The sequence below is a fragment of the Rutidosis leptorrhynchoides genome, chromosome 4 (assembly GCF_046630445.1).
Source record: "Rutidosis leptorrhynchoides isolate AG116_Rl617_1_P2 chromosome 4, CSIRO_AGI_Rlap_v1, whole genome shotgun sequence".
Classification (NCBI taxonomy): domain Eukaryota; kingdom Viridiplantae; phylum Streptophyta; class Magnoliopsida; order Asterales; family Asteraceae; genus Rutidosis; species Rutidosis leptorrhynchoides.
In genome coordinates this window covers 119,826,280-119,850,585 of record NC_092336.1, presented here as the reverse complement: position 1 = coordinate 119,850,585, position 24,306 = coordinate 119,826,280, and the positions used below count along the sequence as shown (strand labels likewise).

The 24,306-nt window shown below is 31.0% G+C and overlaps 1 long non-coding RNA gene across 2 annotated transcripts; it reads left to right on the top strand.

The window, feature by feature from the left end:
- The first annotated feature begins 21,476 nt into the window (after positions 1 to 21,476).
- LOC139843411 (uncharacterized) lies at positions 21,477 to 23,873 on the top strand. Of its 2 annotated transcripts, XR_011757576.1 has the most exons (6): positions 21,477 to 21,714; positions 21,845 to 21,877; positions 22,199 to 22,229; positions 22,392 to 22,459; positions 23,320 to 23,473; positions 23,667 to 23,873. It is a non-coding gene; the product is annotated as an uncharacterized lncRNA (long non-coding RNA). The 2 variants fall into 2 exon arrangements; XR_011757575.1 differs by having other exon boundaries at positions 21,477 to 21,877.
- The last annotated feature ends 433 nt before the right edge of the window (positions 23,874 to 24,306 follow it).

Below are 24,306 nucleotides of genomic sequence, written 5' to 3'. Positions count from 1 at the left end.
TGTTCAGGTTCATATTGCATTTCAGGTTCAGGTTCTGGTTGTGGTTGTCTAGATGATGATGTTGCACCATCAGTATCTGTAAATCTCTGCAAAACACATTAAACACAAAATTTGTGCATCCAAATATGCATTAGTGTTAGCAAAATAACAAATTGAAACAATTACAATAACATGTTAAATCAAAATTAAACTTATACACATTTTCACAATTTTTACAATTCTACACTTTTTCAAATAAGCCTTTATGAAAATGTATACAAAGTTCATAAGCATTTAACTCAAATAACATGTCAAAATAGTCATTACTAACAATTAAACAAGTCTCAAATGGCAATTATATCAAATTAATCAAGTTCATAAATTTTATACCTAAAAAGTCCACTTTAATTCTCAAAAATCATGTTTAGGATCAAAGTTTGGATCATTTAGCTACCTAAACATGTTACACTACTTAATTTAGCAATAATTCATGACAAAAATCGGCCATAACCTGTTTATATCAAAAAGCCCAAATTGCTCAAGAACACAAACCCTAGATTTCTAAAATTTTTGAAGTTTTTGGCTTCAAATCATGTTAAATAGCATCAATCTAGGTTATACATGTATAAAATACTAACAATTTAACTCTAATTACACTAAAAATTAACAACATCAAATTAGGAAAAATATAGCTCAAGAACACTAAAAATCAAATTTAAAGAGGTTTAGGGATGTAATTGTTACATTTCTTGATAAACTTATGAACAATTTCATGTTTAGAGCGGATTGTAGCGAGAAATTTGGTGAATTTTGGTGTTAAAATGATGAATTTAGAGGTGTTTGTGTGTGTATGTTCGTGTTTTGTGTGTGTGTGTGTGTTATGGAGACAGAAGCAGAACTCGTGAGCTATTGTATCTGGCATGGATTCCAGCTCCATGCGATCGCATGGAGTTGCAGTGTAAACCCCATGCGATCGCATGGGGTCCGGGTACAGTACTTTTCCCTTTCTTTTTTTTTTTTTATAAAAACCTTATACTTAATAAAACATATAATTAATTAAAAATTAAAATTTTGTTTCTTTTTAGGATGAGGGCGTTTCGGATGGTTGTCCTAGTCCGTCCCACGATAAAATTTTAAAATTTGTCAATTTTTAAGCGTTGTTTTAAAAGTAAAGTTTTTTTGGGTTTTTTAATGTTTTTGGCATACTTTAATTCAATAAGATTAAAAATAATGATAACAAAAGTTCTCGTCCCTCCCTTGGGTAGAGCAATTTCGGTTCAACGACCTAGTTTTCAACTCACGACGAATTTTAAATATCAAATTTTTAACTTAGCGAAATAAAGTACATTTTTGTTTTTAAATTCACACCAAACTTAAATTTAAATTGCATAAAATTATAAATTCATATTATGAAAATTATAAATTCACACCAAACTTTTATTATATTTTTGTTTTTATACATACAAACTTATATTAAAAATATTAATTTTTCAAATATTTACAAACTTAAATATATTGATTTTAAAAAGTTCACAATATTAATTTTATTTTTAAATATTAATTTTAAAAACATGGTAAAAATTAAAATTAAAAATCTTTTTGGTCTTTTATCCCACTTTAATCAATTAAATATTATCAAAAATATACGTCCCTCTTTTCGGTAAAGTAATTTCGGCTATATTACCTAGTTTTACTCCTGACGAATTTCTGAAATATTTTGGGTTGATTGATTAACGATATTTATACCTTAAGAATAAACGGTAAATTTCGCAGTGATGTAATAAATTTTTGTATGATATCAATAATTTCGGTCGCAAAACCTAATTTTATTGAATATCAATTTAATACTTTATAGCGAATAATTTAGCGTTTATTATCAAAAGGTTAAAAGCAATAAAAATAAAAATAAAAACTGTATATATTTACCTGTGAAATAGAATTCTTAGTGACCTGCTTTAGCCCACTCATAAGATAGTCGGACTAATTGGTTTTCCATAGCTACATAGGCGTAACCTCGAGCATTCAACGTTTTTTCTTCGAAACATATGAACGGTCCATCTCTGCATAAAGTAATGAATTCGGTATTGGAATATGTCTGATTCGTCGAGCATTTTCCTTCATGTGACCATTTTCCGCATTTGTGACATCTTTCAAGGTGTCGTGCTCTTCTTTTCGCTGCGGATTTCAATTTTCCTTTACCAAAATGTAACTTATTTTTTTCGTTCCTGGATTCTTTTCTTACTCCGTCCAATTTACCTCTGATTAATGATACCAATTCACTTGGAAGGGTGTCATTATTACGTTTAGTGATCAAAGTGTGTAGCATTAGACCATGGTATAGTACACAGGAAGTCTTCATCTCGTAAAACCTAAAAAAATAAAAATTCAGAATGGGGGGAGAAGACTAGTTCTTTAGGGTCTGCTAGGGAAAGACCATTCGGATTCCATTCTCGGAAACTACACGAAAACAGAACATCTAACTCTAACAGAAATACTTATTATCCTTTAAAGACTTGATTCTCCCCACACTTAGTTAGCTGTGGTGTTGAAATTGTGATTAACTTCGTTGTCAACTTCCATCGGACTATCTATGTAATGTTTAACTCTGTGACCATTAACTTTAAATTCAATCCCATTTGAATTTATTAATTCTATTGTTCCGTACGGAAAAACTCTTTTGACTATGAATGGTCCAGACCATCTTGATTTCAATTTTCCAGGAAATAGCTTGAATCGTGAATTGAAAAGAAGAACTCTGTCTCCTTCTTTAAATTCTTTTGAACTTCTGATTCTTTTATCATGCCATTTCTTCGTTCTTTCCTTATAGATTAACGAATTTTCTTATGCTTCATGTCTCAATTCTTCTAATTCGTTTAGTTGACTTAATTGTAGACGTCCGGCTTCATGTAAATCCAGATTACATGTCTTCAAAGCCCAAAATGCTTTTTGTTCAATTTCTACTGGAAGATGACATGATTTTCCTTAAACGAGTCTAAAAGGTGTGGTTCCAATTGGAGTTTTGTAGGCTGTTCTAAAAGCCCAGAGTGCATCCTCCAATTTAATGGACCATTCCTTCGGATTTGATCCTACGGTTTTCTCTAGAATACGTTTTAATGCTCGGTTGGTATTTTTAACTTGTCCACTTGTTTGTGGATGATAAGCGGTTGAGATTTTATGAGTTACTCCATATCTTTTGAGAACTTTCTCAAGTTGATTGTTACAAAAATGAGTACCCCGGTCACTTATTAAAGCTTTCGGTGTTCCGAACCTAGCAAAAAGATGTTTTAAAAAGTTGACTACAACTCGTGCATCGTTAGTTGGGAGAGAATGTGCTTTCGCCCATTTAGATACATAATCAATGGCAACGAGAATGTATAGATTATTATGAGATTTTGGAAATGGACCCATAAAGTCAATACCCCAAATGTCAAATACTTTTCATACTTGAATGACATTTTGTGGCATTTCATCACGTTGACTTATTTTTACGGCCCTTTGACAAGCATCACAGGATTTGCAAAGAAGGTGTGCGTCTTTGAAAATTGTAGGCCAATAGAATCCAGCATCATAAACTTTTCTTGCTGTGAGTTGAGGCCCATAATGCCCTCCTGTTGGTCCTGTGTGACAATGGTTTAAGATTTGACTAGCTTCATCTCCGAATACACATCGACATATTATTCCATCGGGACAACTTTTAAACAGATGTGGATCTTCCCAGAAATAGTGTTTTATATCACTAAAGAATTTCTTTCGTTTTTGGTACGATAATCCTTTTTCAAGGAATCCACATACTAAGTAGTTTGCATAGTCTGCAAACCATGGAATTTCATTATAATCTATCTTCAATAGATATTCATCAGGAAAGTTGTCTTGTATGGCCGATTCATTTAGAACTTCTAATTCGGGATTTTCAAGACGAGAAAGATGATCGGCGGCGAGATTTTCTGCTCCCTTTTTATCTCGGATTTCAATATCGAACTGTTGTAAGAGTAAGATCCAACGAATTAATTGTGGTTTGGCATCTTGTTTCAAAAATAGGTATCTAAGAGCAGAATGGTCGGTATAGACCACCGTTTTAGCTAGAACGAGATATGAACGAAATTTGTCAAAAACCAAGACAATAGCAAGGAGTTCTTTTTCAGTAGTTGTGTAATTTGTTTGTACTCCTTGTAACGCCTTACTAGCATAATAAATAGGTTGAAATCATTTTTCAATCCTTTGTCCTAAAACGGCTCCCATTGCAAAATCACTTGCATCGCACATAAGTTCGAATGGTAGATTCCAATTTGGTGTTATCATGATCGGCACATTAGTGAGTTTTTCTTTAAGAATATTAAAAGATTTGATGCATTCATCTGAAAAGATGAATGGAGCATCCTTTTCTAGGAGTTTATTCATAGGAGTGGCAATTTTAGAAAAATCTTTTATAAAACGTCGGTAAAATTCGGCATGCCCTAGAAAACTCCTAACTCCTCTAACATTGGTGGGATGTGGAAGTTTAGTAATTACATCTACTTTAGCTCTATCTACTTCAATTCCTTCCTTTGAAATTTTATGACCAAGAACGATGCCTTCTTTAACCATGAAATGGCATTTCTCCCAATTAAGTACTAGATTTGATTGTTCGCATCTAATAAGCATTCGTTCAAGATTAACTAGACATGATTCAAATGTATCACCGAAGACTGAAAAGTCATCTATGAAAACTTCCATGCATTCTTCTATCATGTCATAAAAAATCGCCATCATGCACCTTTGAAAGGTTGCAGGGGCGTTGCAAAGTCCAAATGGCATGCGTTTGTAAGCAAAAGTACCATAAGGGTATGTGAACGTGGTTTTCTCTTGATCCTCGGGTGCTATTGGAATTTGAAAATATCCGGAGAAACCGTCAAGAAAACAATAGTAACTGTTTCCGGCTAATCTTTCCAACATTTGATCAATGAAAGGTAAGGGAAAGTGATCTTTTCTGGTGGCGTCATTTAATTTTCGATAATCAATACAAACACGCCATCCTGTTACAGTCCTAGTAGGAATAAGCTCATTTTTTTCATTTGTGATGACAGTCATGCCACCCTTCTTAGGTACGCATTGAACTGGGCTTACCCATGGACTATCAGAAATTGGATAAATTAAACCTGCATCAAGCAGTTTAATAATTTCTTTCTTAACAACATCTTGCATATTAGGATTTAGTCTTCTTTGGCGTTGCACATACGTTTTATGACCTTCTTCCATAAGGATTTTATGTGTGCAATACGAAGGACTTATTCCTTTAATATCATGAATTTTCCATGCAATAGCTGGTTTATGAGCTTTTAGCACAGAAATGAGTTGAGATTTTTCATTTTCAGTAAGAGAAGATGATATTATTACAGGTAATTCAGATTCACCATGTAAATAAGCATATTCCAAATGGTTTGGAAGTGACTTTAACTCTAATGTCGGTGGTTCTTCTATCGATGATTTATATCGATATCTGTCTTCTTCTTTTAGCATTTGAATTTCTTCTGTTGTTGGTTCATATCCATTAGCCATTAGTGTAGCTAACATTTCGGTTTCATTAATTGGTTTAGTACCTTCTCCTAAAGAACATTCTCCGGTTCCTTGTAATTCTGGAAATTCTTCTAACAATTCTGCATGTGAATTTATAGTTTGAATATAATAGCATGTATCATCTGCAGACTGCGGTTGTTGCATTGCTCTATCAACAGAAAAGGTAACACTCTCGTCCTCTATACTTAGGGTCAGTTTCTTACCAAACACGTCTATTATTGCTTTGGCCGTGTTTAAGAATGGTCTTCCTAATATGAGAGGTACTCGAGAATCTTCTTCCATGTCCAGAATAACAAAATCTACTGAAAATACTAAAGTACCAACTTTAACTAGCCTGTTCTCCATTATCCCTCTAGGATATTTTACTGATCGATCAGCTAGTCGTATACTTATTCGTGTTGGTTTCAATTCTCCAAGGTCTAGTTTAGCGTATAGTGAATACGGCATTAAATTTATACTAGTACCTAAGTCTGCCAATGCTTCTATTGAACTAAGACTACCCAGAAAACAGGGAATTGTGAAACTTCCTGGATCTGATAATTTTTCTGGTATCTTATTCAAAAGTACTGCAGAACAATTAGCATTCATAGTAACAGCCGAGAGTTCTTCCATTTTCTTTCTATTTGTGATTAGATCTTTCAAGAATTTAGCATATCTAGGCATTCCTGAAATCATATCAATGAAAGGAAGATTAACATTTATCTGTTTAAACATATCCAAGAATTTGGATTGCTCGGCTTCAAGTCTCTCTTTTCTCATTTTACTCGGGTAAGGAAGTGGTGGTTGGTATAGTTTAACATAAGGTTTAGCCTTAACTGTGTTATCTTCATTAACCTTTTCAACTACCGGTTCTTTTTCCTTATCTTGTTCAGACTGTTCTTGTGGAGTAGGAATAGCTTCATCAAAAATTACAGTGTAATACCACTTATTGTGGTAATGGCTTTAGCTGTTTCATTCCGGGGGTTAGCATTTGTATCACTAGGTAAACTTTCCGGTTTTCTTTCACCTATAAACCTTGCTAGGTTACTTACTTCTTGTTCCAAATTTTGAATAGAAGCTTGTTGATTTCTAAATGCTTGAGCATTTTGTTCATTGGTTTGTTTCTGAGATGTGAAAAACTGTGTTTGAGATTCAACTAGCTTCGACATCATATCTTATAAATTTGGCTTTTTATCATCGGTTTGTGGTGGTTTGTTTTGAAAAATAGGTCTTTGCTGGTTGTAAGTATTATTGGATACTTGTTGATTACTTGGACCTTGTTGGTTGTTGTATGGAACATTTCGGTTATAATTTTGGTTTTGATTGTAGATTGGTCTTGGCGGTTGATAATTATTCTGATAATTATTTCCAGGCCTTTGGTTTATGTATGAAACATTCTCTCTTTGTTCCATTGTTAGTTCAATACTGAGACAATCTTTTGTTAAATGTGATCCTCCACACTGCTCACAACTAATTCGTATTGAGTGGATATCTTTAGTCATCTTTTCCATTCGTCTCTCAACAGCATCTATCTTTGCGGAAATGGAATCTAAGTCATGGCTAGAATCGGCTCTAGCTGCTTTAGATGATCTAATGATATCTTTTTCTTGGTGCCACTCATGTGAGTGGGAAGCAGTGTTATCAATAATTTTATAAGCATCAGTTGCTGTTTTCTTCATAATGGAACCACCAGCTGCTATATCGATGTATTTTCTTGTAGTGATGTCGCATCCTTGGTAGAATATTTGTACTATTTGACAAGTGTCGAAACCATGTTGCGGACATCCTCTTAACAACTTTCCAAATCTTGTCCACGCCTTATATAGAGTTTCATTTGGCTTTTGTGTGAACGTAACTATTTCTCCTTGAAGTTTCACGGCTTTAGATGCCGGAAAGAATTGTTTAAGAAAATTTTCAACTAAAACATCCCATGTATCAATCGCCCCTTCAGGTAACGATTCTAACCAATCTTTGGCTTCTCCCTTTAAAGTCCAGGGAAATAACATGAGATATATCTGTTCATCCTCCACTTCTCGGATTTTAAATAGAGTGCAGATCCTATTAAAGGTTCGAAGATGTTCGTTTGGATCTTCCTTCGGCGCATCACTGAATTGGCATTGATTAGTTACCATGTGTAGAATTTGTCCCTTGATTTCATAATCTGGCGCATTAATGTCAGGTTGAGTAATTGCGTGACCTTGGCCAGTGCGTTTAGCTCTCATTCGGTCTTCCATACTTAGAGGTTCCAGATTTTCCATGATTGAATTTGTTGAATCTGAATCACTAGAGGATTCTGATTTAATGGTTGGTTCCTCGACAATCTCTGTTTGAATGATTGGTGGTTCCGGAGGAAAGATTAGTGGTTCAGGATCTATGAATTGTCCCTGAATATTCTCCGGATTCTCAATTGTGAGGTCGGGTTCAAAAAATGGATTATCGAAAATTTGAATTGGAGTACTTGTTCGACTGGATGACGATTCTAAAGAAAAATCAACGGCGACAATATTTGCTAGATGTCTTGATCGAGTTACAGGTGGTGAACGTACAAAAGGTGGTGAACGTTTTGCTCGGTGCATTCACTGAATATCCTATTAGTTATAAAAGATAAAAATTATATAAGTTATCAAATTAATAGACTTTTCTGCTTTTGCCCACGTTTCGAATAGCCAATAGATGCAGCAGGGAGCCAGAACCCTTTAAATCGGAAGCTCACAACTCAGCCACTAATAAATCCAACTATTACTACGAAACAGAAAATTTGGATGCCTATCAATTCAACCACTTAAAATAATTTTTCGTCGAAATTTAAAGAAATTTTAGAGAAGAAATAGAAAAAATCTAAGTCCTAAAAACTAGAGTGGCGAAAAATAAGAAAGAAAAAGAGCGCGTCGGAAAACGTCGAAAAATAAAAATAAGAAAGTAGCGCGTCGAAACTTAAAAGTCTAAAAACTAAGAATTAAAAGTTGCGTCTAAAAATATTAAAGCTTAAAATGAATTCTATATCCAAAATGTCATTAACTTAAAAAGGTACTAAAATATAAAAACGGCGTCGCAAAAATTCTAAAGCACCTAAATCTTAGTCTAAAGAAAAAGCACTTAAGGGATTTTACGGCAAAGCCTAAAAATCTAGAAATAAAAATAACTATGGCAAAAACTATGACTTAAAACTAAATACGAGCGAAAAATACAAATATTACGCTAAAACAAATAAAAAGATACAAAATATAAAAATAAAATTAAAGTTGTAAAAAGATACAATTTTTATTAAAAATATTATTTTTATATTATTATTTATAAAAGTATTAATTTATATATATTAATTAAACTAATTAAACTAAAAATACAAATTAATAATAAAAACTAAACTAATAATTAAAAACTAAACCCTAATTAGGGTTATAATAATAATAATTATAAATTAATTAAAACCCTAAACTGGTCGGCTGAGGTTTCAGACCAGTTAAATCACCTCATGCGATCGCATGAGGTGTTAGTTGATTTTTCATGCGGTCGCATGAGCTGCGGATCCGGGCCAAATGCTGGGCTGCTACAGTGTAGGGCCTCGAGTGTTTTTTATTTTTTTTTCAGTTTTCAGTTTTAATATTTATATAAAAAATATATATAAATTGAATAAAAACTATATTTTTACAAACTAAAAATAGAAATATAAATATTTTATAATTTATATATTTTATCAAACTCTTAAAAATATAAATATATTGTTATTTTTTTTATATTTTTTTATTTTTAAAACGTATTTTTACAAAAGCGTATTTTTATAAAAGTAAACTAAAAATTAATAAAAATCTTTTTTTTATATATAGCGTTTCGCTTCCGGCGTTTAAGCAAGATTTCCCCAACAGCGGCGCCAAAAATACTTGATGTGTGCGATGTGTACTAGGAAATAGTATTAATTTTTACAACGAAATACTATTAAATACGATACAATTTTACACAAGATATTTATTTATTTATAGAATGGATATACCTAAACCTTGCTACAACACTTATAGACAGTGTACCTAATCGTACAGTAGTGTAGTTTTTAGTAAGTCCGGTTCGCTCCACAGGGATCTTTTAAAACAAGCTTAACGCTATATTTTAAACTTATAATTATAAAAATACAAAAATATATAAATAATATTATTATTATAAAAAGGGGGTTTTTACCGTTTAATAACCGGTTTGTTGATTTTAAAACTTTAGTCGCAGTTAAAACCTAATGTAAAATATTAAAAATAAATATAACTTAATTTAAAGCGTAAAGTAAATAACGATAATGAAATTGCGATAAATAAAAAGTACGATAATTAAAAGTGCAATTAAATACAATGACAATAAATAAAAGTGCGATAATTAAAAGTGCAATTAAATATAAAAATAAAGGAATTATGCTTATTTAAACTTCCGTAATCATGATGTTTGACGTGTTGATTTTAGTTTATTCCCATGGGTTAATTGTTCTTTGTCCTGGATTATTTAATATGTCCGTCTGGTTTTTGTCCATAACAGTCCATCAGTCATAAATATAAAGTGCGAGTGTCCTCGTCATTTTATCCTTATATCCGAAGTCAAACATTCCAACTAATTGGGGACTTAAACTGTAACAAGGTTTTAATACTTTGTTTAATAATTACACCAGGATATCGACTGCGTGTAACCTAAGGTTTTAATACTTTGTTAACAATTACGCCAAGTGTCCTTGTACATAATTTCACACTTGTTTTAATAATTCCATAGACTATTAATCCATTCTCGTGTCCGGTTAAATGAACGATTATTCGTACATACAAATATCCCGCCCATCGTGTCCGATCGAGTGTATATGGTTATTTATAGGTACGTCCAATTGTAAATCTTTATATTAAAATTAACAAACTATCATTTAGTTAAACAAATATAAAGCTCATTAATAGCCCATAGTCTAATTTCCACAAGTGTCGTTCTTTTGTCCAAACTCCAATTATGGTACAAAGCCCAATTACCCAATTTTAAATATTTTAGTCCAACATCATGATTACTTCGTCTTAAATAAGCATAATAATAACTAAGCTACGAGACATTAAATTAAAAATAACATTAACCATAACTTACAGTGATTAAAAATAGCATAGCGTTACACGGACAGAATTTCAACTTACACCCTTACAACATTCGCTATCATACTCTTATTATTAGAATTTAAAATTAAAATTAAAATTAAAATATAATATATATATATATATATATATATATATTTACGTATGAAGGAAGAAGAGAAAAAGATGGATATATGATCAACCAAAACTGCGAATTTATAGGCATGTGGGTTGTCACCTACTGCCATGCGATCGCATAGATTTTTGCCTTCCAGGCCATGCGATCGCATGGCCACTTTTTCCAGCTCACATGATTTGTTTTCTTGTTTTACCGACGGTTTATAATAATAATATAATATATAAATAATTTATAGAATTATTTAAATATTATATTATATTCGTGTACATAGTTGACTTGTAATTTTTAGTCCGTTGCGTCGAGCGTTGAGAGTTGACTCTGGTCCCGGTTCTGGATTTTCGAACGTCCTTGCGTACAATTTAATATCTTGTATTTCGCGTTTCGCGTCTTGTACTCTTGTAATTTTGAGACGTTTCTCATCATTAATTGGACCCACTTTGATTGTACTTTGTACTTTTGAGCTTTTTGGTCGTTTGCGTCTTCAATTAGACGAATCTGTCTTTTATCTTCACCTTTATTATTTAAACGAATATCACTTGTAAATAGAACACTTGCAACTAAAAGCTTGTCTTTCTTGAGGGATATTGCTATGAAATATATGTTCATTTTTAGCATTATCGGTGGTTGTCTATTGAGTTCTCTCTCTATCACCGAAATGTTATTGATTTTAGATTTAACTTTTTTAAAGTGTTTTGTGTTAGGTTATCTCCTTATACCTTGCTTTCCTTCCCGTTCACTGGGCTTTTCATCGTCTCCCGTTTCGTATGTTTCTTTGGATGTGGTTTATAAACCCGGTCGTCGTGCACTGCAATTGGATTTTTTCTTCAGTACCCCCCGAGTTGGTTGTGGGTGAATATTTTGCTACTGAATTTGACCTCTTTGGTTTTCCGGTGATCGAGCTTGGTTATGGGTCATCGCGGTTGAGAATTCTGCGTATACAGTGACCTTAAGGTGATGCCTGCGAGTGTATTTTTTTTTGTTGCGGCTCATGTATGTTGCGGTTGATGGGTTATGCAGAATAAAGCATCTTAAGGGTTTTACAGTTGTTTGGCTTTAGGCGGAGGCGAAGTGCATAAATGGGGATGAATCGCAATATAGGTTACTGGTAGCGTCTTTGGCTTATTTTTAATTGAAGTGTTTATATTGTTGATAGTGTGTCAATGTTTATAGATTATTTGTGAGGTTAGTTGAACGGTTTTGATGTTATGTTAGTAGGTTCAGTTGGTCGGTTCACACAGAGTTATGATGATTCTTAGAAATCCGATCAGGTGCTGCTAGTGGATCATCCAATCTCAAATAGGTTTTAGAATATGTATTTGTATCCATATGATCTCGAATATATACATATATATATGGGAAAATTGTTTGAAAATGTATTGAACTTTCACCATATTTCTATTGTATGCATTCAACTTTCAAATCTCCTATTGTATGCATTCAACTTTTTAAATTGTTCTATTGTATGTACTTAGCAACTTGCTGAAAAGGTAACAGGTTAATATGTATGAAAAAATTACGTGATTGGTCCTTCATGTTTCCCAATATTGCACGTTAGTCACAAATGTTTATTTTTGAAACGGATAGTCTTAACATTCACCATCAATCTCTTTGTCACACCCCCAAATAGGGCCTAGGGTATTTGTGACTAATTATATCAAATCACAGTTGTATAAACGAGAACGACTCTATATGAGACGTTATATTGAGTTTTGCAGCGGAAGATAAATAGGTTACATTGTATATAATGAACAACGCATTAAATGTCTTTAATTGATATGATATGTAATGAAGACTCTAAACATAGCAAGCAATCATCATCAATTTAGCAAGTGTAAGTCTTTCAAATTATCCATGAATGACTTGTTGAAATGTTGCTTTCAATTAGCAATTACACAGCGGAAGCATTATGTAGGACCTGAGAATAAACATGCTAAATAGTGTCAACCAAAAGGTTGGTGAGTTCATAGGTTTATCATAAATAATGATTTTAATAATAGTGTTAGACCACAAGATTTAATAAGAGTTGATTGATATAGAAATATCAATCTAAAAGTATTGCTGAGTTTGTAATATCGCGACTAAACAAAGTTACCCCGTGACACTTGTTATTCATATCGTTGAATCATTATTATGTAGCCAAAGACCAACGGTCAACTGACTAGAGACGTCACTCTCAGCAGCGCTACTCACAATAACTAAGCTTGCATCTTATACCTCAGCAATTAATGATATTACGGCAGGGATTTAGCATGACAAAGCATGTATATAGCATAAAAGTTTGAGTACTTGTGTCTAAACATAAAATAGTTATAAAAGTTTCGAATGTATTCTCAGCCCAAAAATATATATAAAAAGGGAGCTATAAAAACTCACGATACTGTATTTCGTATTTTGTAGTAAATATGTGTATGATTACACTGAACAAGTGCAGAGTTGTCCTCGGATTCACGAACCTATATCAAGTATATATATTAACACATATACTCGTAATCGAATAAGTTTATATATATATTATTTCAATTGTTATATATTTCTGTGTATATACTTTTATACATATTCTATATATAAGTATTTATTTGATAAAATGATATTAATAATGTTAGTGAATAAAGAGTGGTATTATTTTGTAATAACATAATAACACTAGTAGTAAAAATGATAATAATCATAATAAGGTTTTAATAATAATAATAATAATAATAATATAGTTTTGATGATAGCAAAAATGTTAATTTTTGTAAAAATGATAATAACGATAATAATTTTTAATAATAAAAATACTAATAATAATAATTATGCCTATGTTAAAAAAGATAATAATAGTATTTATTAAGAATGATAAGAATACTAATAACAATGATAATCATAATAGTTTGTATTGTTTTCAAAATAATAATAATAATAATAATAATAATAATAATAATAATAATAATAATTCTAATCATAATAATGATAATGATATTTAAAATGATAATAATAATGATATAATGCTACTAGTAATCTTAATGATATTAATAATAATACTTATAAAGTTAGCGATAATAATACTAATAGTATATTACTAGTAATAATGATAATAATAATAATAATAATATTAGTTATATTAGTGATAATAATAATTATGTTTTTAATATTAGTAATAATAACAACAATAACAACAATAATAATAATAATAATAATAATAATAATAATAATAATAATAATAATAATAATAATAATAATAATAATAATAATAATATGAGAAACTACCTTAAGAGCTTTCTAAAAAAAAATGCCCAAGACGGGACTCGAACCCGTGACCTCTCGTTCACATCAAACACCTCTTAACCATTCCCTCTCCCTTGCTTTTCTACTTTTAATTGCAACCCATATATATTTAACTCGTTTTCATTAGTCATCATCTTCTTCATTGGAATTAAATCAACCAAAGCACGAACGTATTATTAACACTGAGTAATAAATTTGGTTTTTGGACTTTCACCCGAATTATAATTAACCATTATCAGTTCTTGATTTATTTGAAAACGAAAAAAATTAAACAAACACAGCTTATAGCTGTTCGCGACTGTCCAAAAAAATTGATTTTTGAATTTGATCACGTAATGGACTATGATTATAACATGAAATAGTTTTTAAATCGTTCATAGAAACTATTGGAATCATCAATTTAACTCAAAACACTAAAACAAGTTCGAATTTCACCATGAACACCTCGTTTGGCTTTTTGAAATTTAAGTTTGACTCGAAAATTTGAAATCGTTAAGAGGAATTAGAAGCTGAGATTCTGCAAATAGATTGACTAGATGAATCCTAACCTAACTGCATTTTTAGATTTTGAAATTGGAATCGAATTCGATTTTTGGCTAAAAAGTTCAAGAACAGAGGGACCGATGTTTAAAAAAATAAATAATATATATATATCTGTTAAAATTGATAATTGATGAGTGGAAGTCGACTGCTTTTATCAATAGGTGATCGATTGTTATATATAATGGTTTATGGATTCAACAGAGGACAAAATCAGAACCAGTAGGGGATTAAAAATATTCAGGAGATAAAAAAATATAAATAACAAGCTGGAGGATCACGATGGAGGAATAAAATAAAAAAAAACAGATCACATTTATAAAAAAAAATAAAAAGTGGATTACCTAATACCTAATTTTATTATCTGCATTTTTTAATAATTAATAATAATACAAATAATAATAATAATTATATTAATAATAATAATAATACTTTTAATATTATTAATAATGAGAATAATATGGTAATTAATAATAATATTAATAATAATAATAATAATAAGTATAACAATAATAATAATAATAATATTATAAATTATGTTAATGATATTAATAATCATCATATCATATTAATCATAATAATAAATGCTAAATGATAATAATAATAATTTTGATAGTAATAATATTAATAATAACTGATAATGATAAATGCAAATAATAATAATTAATGATAATATTGTTAATTATTATATTAATAATAATAATATTAATATAATAAATTAATACTAATGCATTATTATTTGCGAATAATTGTTCGTGAGTCACCGGAACTAGTCGAAGTTAGGTTTAAATTTAATTGGAAATTTTCCGGGTTATCACGGTATCCCCCTGTTAATAGAAATTTCGTCCCGAAATTTAGTTGTTGCCATCAATCGGCGTTGTTTGTAAACAGGTGAGGATATTTTCGTTTTTATTTGATCTTCACGTTCCCAGGTATACTCTGGGCCTTTCGTGAATTTCAACGGATAGAATATTGTTGTGTTTCAAGCGTTTAAGTCATACGAACCATAAATTTCTACAGTTTCTTCGATGAAGTGCATTTTATTATTAATGCGGAGATCATTCAAAATGATGATGTTATACAAGTCATTTCAGTAAATTGGATACATGAAATGTGTTATGAATAGTATTGAGCTCATTTAAAACCTTGAGCGTTTATGCCACAATATTAGGGCAGACAAAACAAAGAGATGTACGTTAAAATCACAGTCATGAAATTTGATAGAGATCGTCATTGTTTACAACAAGAATATTGTAATGTTAAATATGAGTTAAAAAATATAGTTTTATCACCTTTGAATAGTATGGATAAAACAATTCTATTATAGGAAGAGTATAAGCGAAGCTATCACAAAAGAGTGAAATAAAAAAAATTAAATGTTCGCCTTAACTTTTGACGTAGTCACGATTGATTTTCGGAATTCAAGGAATTAAAGGAAATCTTCGTAATCTATAAGATTTGATTCTCCGGTATTTAAGGAATTTTGGGATTTTCTTGATTAAGTGCGGTGAATTGCCTCGATTGCTGTGTTTGGAATTTTACTATAAATTAGCTTCTTTCGTTTCATTATCTTCGCCACTTCTATAATTTCATACTTCTAAAAGATTTGTTAATATGCTCCATCCCGTATTGATCCTTGTTATTATATTGACCATATATACAGTCTTTCTTCTTTTTCATTTACCACCAGAGGAATTTGTTTTCTTCTACTATTCCCTTGGGGTTATAATGTTTTTAATTCTCCCGTGTCTTTACGTTGTAATACGTATCGATATACACGGTTTGTAATTTCGGTGTCGTTATCGTGCTTTGTATTTTCCCTTATATGTCGGAGCTCTTTGCCTTTTTATTCTCTTCTCGACTCTAAGTTAAGCAAGTAATGGTCCAGAATTTGTAGGTATGAAGTTTCGAATGATCATAATATACAATGTAGAAAGGAAAAATAATAGCACGATTTGATTTGTCAAATTACCAGAATATCCGGAAAAGACTGAATCATCAAGAAAAATATTTTCTTGATATGTTTAGAGGTTAAATATAATGTAAGAGTCGTATAACATGGCAAATGATGATTATAAAATCTATGAATCATCATCTTCCATTAAAAACTTAGCATGACTTACTGTAATATAATCACGTTGGCCTGACGTCATTATATTATACTAACTCATGCTTCAATTCTCAACACTTCTTCAAAACATTTATAATTTACACTTGAATTTTACAGAATATAGAACTAAAACAGTTTCCTTTATGATGTGATAAAGATATCGCAAAGAGATAATTAATTGCGGACAAGAATCGTTATGAAGATATCCTCAAAAATATAGAGGATATTTATAACGAAAGATACGATGATATCTTAGAATTTCTAAGATCGAATGATAATGAGGAAAATTCTTCCGTAAAGATTTAGAATGCGTAAAAAGATCTTCTGTGGTTTTCATCAGAAATTGAATCATCTAGATTCTTTGATTATAGGTTTAGTCCTTGTGATTTGTCCACAGCTTCCTTCATTGTTTGCTCAATCCATTTTCCAGTTCCAAATCTGAGCTTTTTCAATACGTCATTCTTTATCATCAAACTTTTGGCCATTAAGACCATCTATAGCTTTTGCTGCTTCGTCAGCATTCTCAAGGTTAACGAATCTGGATCATTGATTATCAATCTGAGATGGTTTCAAGAAATTTCGTTTTTAGATGATTAAACGCTGATTATGATCGTCAACAGATCTAATGGTTGACGAATATGCGTTGTTGATTTCAAAAGTAATGAATGATAATTTCGGTGGTTTGATGTGATAATTCATCATAGAATACGAAATCATATAATTCATGAATGTAGTGATTTTTAGAAGGATAACACCTTCTAAAGCTTTACTTGGATTCTGATATGTCAAAATCAGAATAGGTAATTGAATTTGTATGAAGATGGTTGTTCTTTTTAGTGAACGGATACATATATCTTGTGGATGTATAGTTACTGATTATTGAATCAGAATTTGTAGAATGTACGGTGTAACATATTAATGTGAAATCTAAATATTTCTCGGGTATTACCTACCCGTTAAAATATTTTCACAATTAACAGTTTGTACAAAAGAATTACAATCTTTATGAAGATATACGTTCATATATGTATTCTTCAGATATAATATAGATTTAATGAGTAATATAATATTAAACTCATTTAATTTGCTGTTGAAACGAGAATAAATAATCTCCAAAATCTTAGAGAATTCATAATTATCGCGAAATATTTCGCTAATGAAGTTATGATTCAATAGTTCATCGTTCATTGTTATAGATATACCTTGGTGTATGATGTTGGTGCTCGTGAAATCCTTGTGAAATTCACAAGACATGAATAATGTTTTCTAGAAAGCTTCGAGTATGTCGAAAATGAAAGTGTAAAACCAAACATGTATTTGAATAATACACTTGGTTTATTATGAAATGGAGTTTATTGTGCTGAAGAAGTGATTAACGATTGTTAAGTCATTAACAAAGGATGTACATCATAGCATATTAGTGATATGAATTAACCAAGTAATACATACTAGTTAAGATTCATACGTAATAGCTTAGTACGAAAAGATTTATTATTGTTCCAAACCATATATATATAAAGTATACATATATAATTCTTCAGGAAGAATGAGTCAATACATCTTAACTCATTATTACTAATATTCCTTGGTATTTAGGGGCGTATGATGTTGATGTTTGAGGTACCGATTATGATGTTGAGACGTGGGATGTGGATGTTGTTATTGGTGAAGCTGGTGCTGTTGGTGGTGATGCTGATAGTACTGGTGGTGCTGGTTATGCTGCTGGTGCTGTTGATGCTCTTAAATTTCGCACCATATTCTCCAGAGCCACTACTCGAGCGCGAAGCTCGTTGACTTCTTCTATTATTCCGGGATGATTGGCGGTTCAAACAAGCAGATGAATAAGATCTAGAATTTTCGATATTATATATTCGTGACGGGATATCCTGGAAATGAGGGTGAAAATAGTGTTCCGAACGGGTTCGCCGGTAAGTGCTTCAGGTTTTTCGCCAATAGGACAATTTGGTGGGTGAAAAGGTTCACCTTCTTCACTTCTCCATTGATTGACTCGACTACGAACCCACCCCCAATTCATCCAGAATAGATGATGGCTGGTTGGTTCGTTTGTTCCGGTTACGCTGCCATTGGAGCTCGAGGAATCAGGTGAGTAATCCATATTATGTGATTGGAATTAGGGTTTGATATGAAATCGGTGTTGAATATTGAATGATATATTCGTCTCCTTGAATAGTATATATAGCAAAAAGATTTTCGTAATTTACAGAGGGAATTTAGGAAAAGTGTTAGACAGAGTCTATTGAGATAGATATGATAATATATAATAAGATATGATGTGTCTATACTCCAATAATGGCAGTATGACGTGTCGAGATCATAAAATGATAAGTATGTAATCTGATAATCTTTCAATTTAAAGACTTTCAATTTGTAATGGCCTATTCAGGTCTAGGGGCTTGAGCTATAGGATCCTTTAAATCGGTAATCCAAACCCTTCCATTCTAGAGTTTTGTAGACGCCATCCGTCAAAAAAATTCAATGATAAAAAATAACGAGAAATCAAAGATTTAAAAGTAATGAATATGAGTAGTGATGACATTATAATGTCTTTGAGATTCTCAATAGCCCAATGACATTTTCTGGTTCGCAAACTGATGCATAAAGGCATAAGGCATATAGGTACGTGATATAACAGGGAGTTATATACGTTTGAGTATGAATAGTAACAAATATAGGAGTTTCAAAATTCATGGATAATATTTCATGTAATACATATGTAATACACAAACCATGATAGATGACTTAAGAATGTCAAGAATTTCAGAAATCATAGTGTCGCATTTAGATGCGGTGGTGTAATTGGATAATACTGAGGGGAATTAACAGAGTTCTTAGATTGGCTCGGCATTCTAAGATAAGTAAAGTTCATAAAGTATAGTGTAGCATTTAACAATTAAAGGCAACAATTAAAGGCACTATAGTCAAGGAAAGTTGTAGTCCTACATTGCTAAGGTACCTAATTGTATAAGGCACACTTAAAATGCAATCCTAGTTCTCTACAATAGTACTGCTCTGATACCAATCTGTCACACCCCCAAATAGGGCCTGAGGTATTTATGACTAATTATATCAAATCACAGTTGTATAAACGAGAACGACTCTATATGAGACGTTATATTGAGTTTTGCAGCGGAAGATAAATAGGTTACATTGTATATAATGAACAACGCATTAAATGTCTTTAATTGATATGATATGTAATGAAGACTCCAAGCATAGCAAGCAATCATCATTAATTTAGCAAGTGTAAGTCTTTCAAATTATCCATGAATGACTTGTTGAAATGTTGCTTTCAATTAGCAAATACACAGCGGAAGCATTATGTAGGACCTGAGAATAAACATGCTAAATAGTGTCAAACAAAAGGTTGGTGAGTTCATAGGTTTATCATAAATAATGATTTCAATAATAGTGTTAGACCACAAGATTTAATAAGAGTTGATTGATATAGAAATATCAATCTAAAAGTATTGCTGAGTTTGTAATATCGCGACTAAACAAAGTTACCCCGTGACACTTGTTATTCATGTCGTTGAATCATTATTATGTAGCCAAAGACCAACGGTCAACTGACTAGAGACATCACTCTCAGTAGCGCTACTCACAATAACTAAGCTTGCATCTTATACCTCAGTAATTAACGATATTACGGCAGGGATTTAGCATGACAAAGCATGTATATAGCATAAAAGTTTGAGTACTTGTGTCTAAACGTAAAATAGTTATAAAAGTTTCGCATGTATTCTCAGCCCAAAAATATATATAAAAAGGGAGCTATGAAAACTCACGATACTGTATTTCGTATTTCGTAGTAAATATGTGTATGATGGCACTGAACAAGTGCAGAGTTGTCCTCGGATTCACGAACCTATATCAAGTATATATATTAACACATATACTCGTCATCGAATAAGTTTATATATATATTATTTCATTTGTTATATATTTCTGTGTATATACTTTTATACATATTCTATATATAAGTATTTATTTGATAAAATGATATTAATAATGTTAGTGAATAAAGAGTGGTATTATTTTGTAATAACATAATAACACTAGTAGTAAAAATGATAATAATCATAATAAGGTTTTAAAAATAATAATAATAATAATATAGTTTTGATGATAGCAAAAATGTTAATTTTTGTAAAAATGATAATAACGATAATAATTTTTAATAATAACAATACTAATAATAATAATTATGCCTATGTTAAAAATGATAATAATAGTATTTATTAAGAATGACACGAATACTAATAACAATGATAATCATAATAGTTTGTATTGTTTTCAAAATAATAATAATAATAATAATAATTCTAATCATAATAATGATAATAATATTTAAAATGATAATAATAATGATATAATACTACTAGTAATCTTAATGATATTAATAATAATACTTATAAAGTTAGTGATAATAATACTAATAGTATATTACTAGTAATAATGATAATAATGATAATATTAGTTATATTAGTGATAATAATAATTATGTTTTTAATATTAGTAATAATAACAACAACAATAATAATAATAATAATAATAATAATAATAATAATAATGATAATAATCTCTTTATATTATAATAACAAAAGTAAAAATAGATCATCTAAAAATCCAATCACCAATCTTAGCCTTCCATTATCATTAACAACCTTAATCTTAACCATCCAAATTTCCTAATCAAAATTATGACCTCATAATCACCTGACTTAATTATTTGATTACTTTATTACCCTCAAAACACCTTAAATTAAAAAAAAGGTCGGGCATCTATTCAAAAAATAGGGTTATTCACAAAATCAAATTACGATAGCTTTTCAAAAATCCCTATACACAATCTGAGATCGAAAACAACAGAACCATCACTAAATTAGGGTTCTTCGTTCTATCTACAAATCAGTTACGAAATCGCCCAATCTACAATCCATTATTGACTATATACTATGTAAATCAACAATACCCACGCTAAATTAGGGTTCTTCATTGCAGTACCCTAATTTCTTTTCTTTTAATCATTCAGCCCCATCCAATTTCATGTATTAAATTTTACGATATAGTTAGATTATTTTGAAAATGTGATTTTTTTCAAGATTAGGGTTGTGTGATTGTTCATGATTATTTTACAACTGGTCCTGATCAACTGATTGAGTCGGAATTGTATTGCAGGAATCATTGAATTTTGCGATTGGATTTCATCAAGTAAGTTTCGCTAGATTTTTTCCCGTCATTTTCTATTTGCTGCGTTTTCTCTGGTAATTTCATGCTTTGGGGATTTTGTGTGTTTTTTACGTTTACAACAAGAAAAAGTGTTCGGTATTAAGAATTATATGATAGGTAAGTACTATGTTCATGTTACATAAACCCTTTTTTAAAGTTTTATTGATAGAGCAAGCTACAAGTAACGAACATGTTAATTCCATCCTTTCTAAAGTTCTCTTTTTTGATTTGTTGTTGTAAAGAAAATTAATGAATGTTGTGTAATAATGTATTCTTTGTTTATCAGGTTTTTTTTTTTTGCAGGTTGTTAAGAAATTCTGGCTAGAGTTTGGAGGTAATACCTATTCTTTTTGTTCGATTAATTAGGGCGGGTTGAATAAACTATTTTCATAGTTCTTAATTTGTAAGATCTTTATCATTCAGTTTCATACGGAGTACTATATTTGGTGATTTGTATAGTTAGTATTTCATTAAATTTTTGATTTATGATTTGTAGATTTCGAAGACATACTATTTTTGTCGGGTGATCATGTTTACCGTGTGAACTGTCTTAACCGGTTGCAGGTAGGCATATGCCTGGTTTATCGATCGCATATAAGTCATAAGACTAGCTATCGGACTTATTTTCGCTTAACTTTTTAACTTTGCATGACAGAAATTTTTGGTATTGGTGAATTAGTTTGTGTTATCAGTCATATGAAATATTTTATGTCTACATTAGGTTTAGAAATATTATCACCATCAGTCATATGCATAAAAGTTATTAACAAGTTTTTGGTCAACATATTATGAAACTAATTATAACTTGTTCTCAATTTGTATGTGTCCTGCCAAAGACGTGGTCACACCACTCAACCTTTTGACAATTAGTGACGAAGAATGAAAGGTCCAAGTGAGGGTATTTTTTGCTATGGAAGTACAATTATATCGAATTAGCATGTTGCAACCTTTATCCTTCAACATCCAGAAGCAAGAAATAGAAATAGAGGCAGCCCATGAAAATTTTTGCACATAAAATCTTAAAAAATGGGTCATTTTTGTAGTACTCAAAATGGGTCATTTTTGTAGTAGTCCTAATGGGTCGATATGACTCAGTCTGACCTACAACTACTTATCATGAATGATTTAAGCTTTAAAAGCAACATATCATATTTTTCAGATAAAAATGTGTCTGAGCGGTGTATGGTATCAATGGGGATGGCTTTCATTCCATATCACCATATGACATGTTCGACCCATCAGACTATACTATAGATAAAACAGAACCCAAATACACCCATTTATTGATAAACATGTCACTATTGTTACCTCTAGATATAATGAATGAGATTGTTTTTTTTTTTTTTTTTTTTAATAGTTTTTGCCTATTTTGTCTTGTATTGGATTGTTTTTTTTAATTAGTTTTTGGCTATTTTATCTTGTAGTAATATGCGTTCGAGGACTACAAAGCTCAATCGTTCGTGTTCGTGGCAGAAGTATGATCATTTCAACAAAGGGGTCTTCATAGCTTATTGCATTACCTTGAAAGATAAACAAGTTTTGTGGCTTTAACCATGTGTTTCAAGTTATAGTTAAATGGTGAGTTAATGATTTTGATTGTAGAAATTTTCATTAGGATGTTTAGTTAACAATGGGTAGTTATACTTTTGAGTTGTGGTTTTGGAAAATCAAGCCACTTCTCGGGTTATTAATTCAATTATTGTCATGTTTTGTATACATGCTGAAGATTCCCGGTGGTTAATAAAACGTCTAATGAATGTAAATCATGCAGGTGTGAATCTTTTTAACATATCCACACGCGCAAGACCTACTTCATGCTTGAAGGGTTTTTTCAGAAATCGTGGATTGTGGCGGCAGCGTTGAATATTTACTGCTTTGGATGGATCATATGCTAAGACCACAAGGGTTTGTCATCATTAGAGATAAGTCTTATGACGTTGATAACATAAGAAAAGTCTTTTCTGCTTTAAGATGGGATGGGTATGGGTATTCACTATCCGTAGAACCTGATGAACTTTCTGTAAATGAAAAAAGAGTTGTAGTTGCTAAAAAACAGCTATGGGGAGATGAATATGAAGAGGAGGCTTCAAATGTTTGAATATTTTTCATATTAGTAGGTAAGTCGATTTTTGTAATTGAGTTCACATGCCAATTTCAAACATATTATAGATTATTGATTTGTTACATGAATGTTTGGGGCCAACTGTGCAAAATGGGGACTGTAGTTTTTAGGAGTGTAAGATCGTGCAGATTGCATCATGTATATTGCCTATAGTAATTCCTTTAGAAAACTTCGAAGGACCAAGATTTTGTAATTTACCTAGCTTTTGATTAAATAAAGAAATATAAGTAGCTTATGTGCAGCCATTGATAACATTTTCAAGTGTTAAGTGTCGAGTTTAATTCCTACA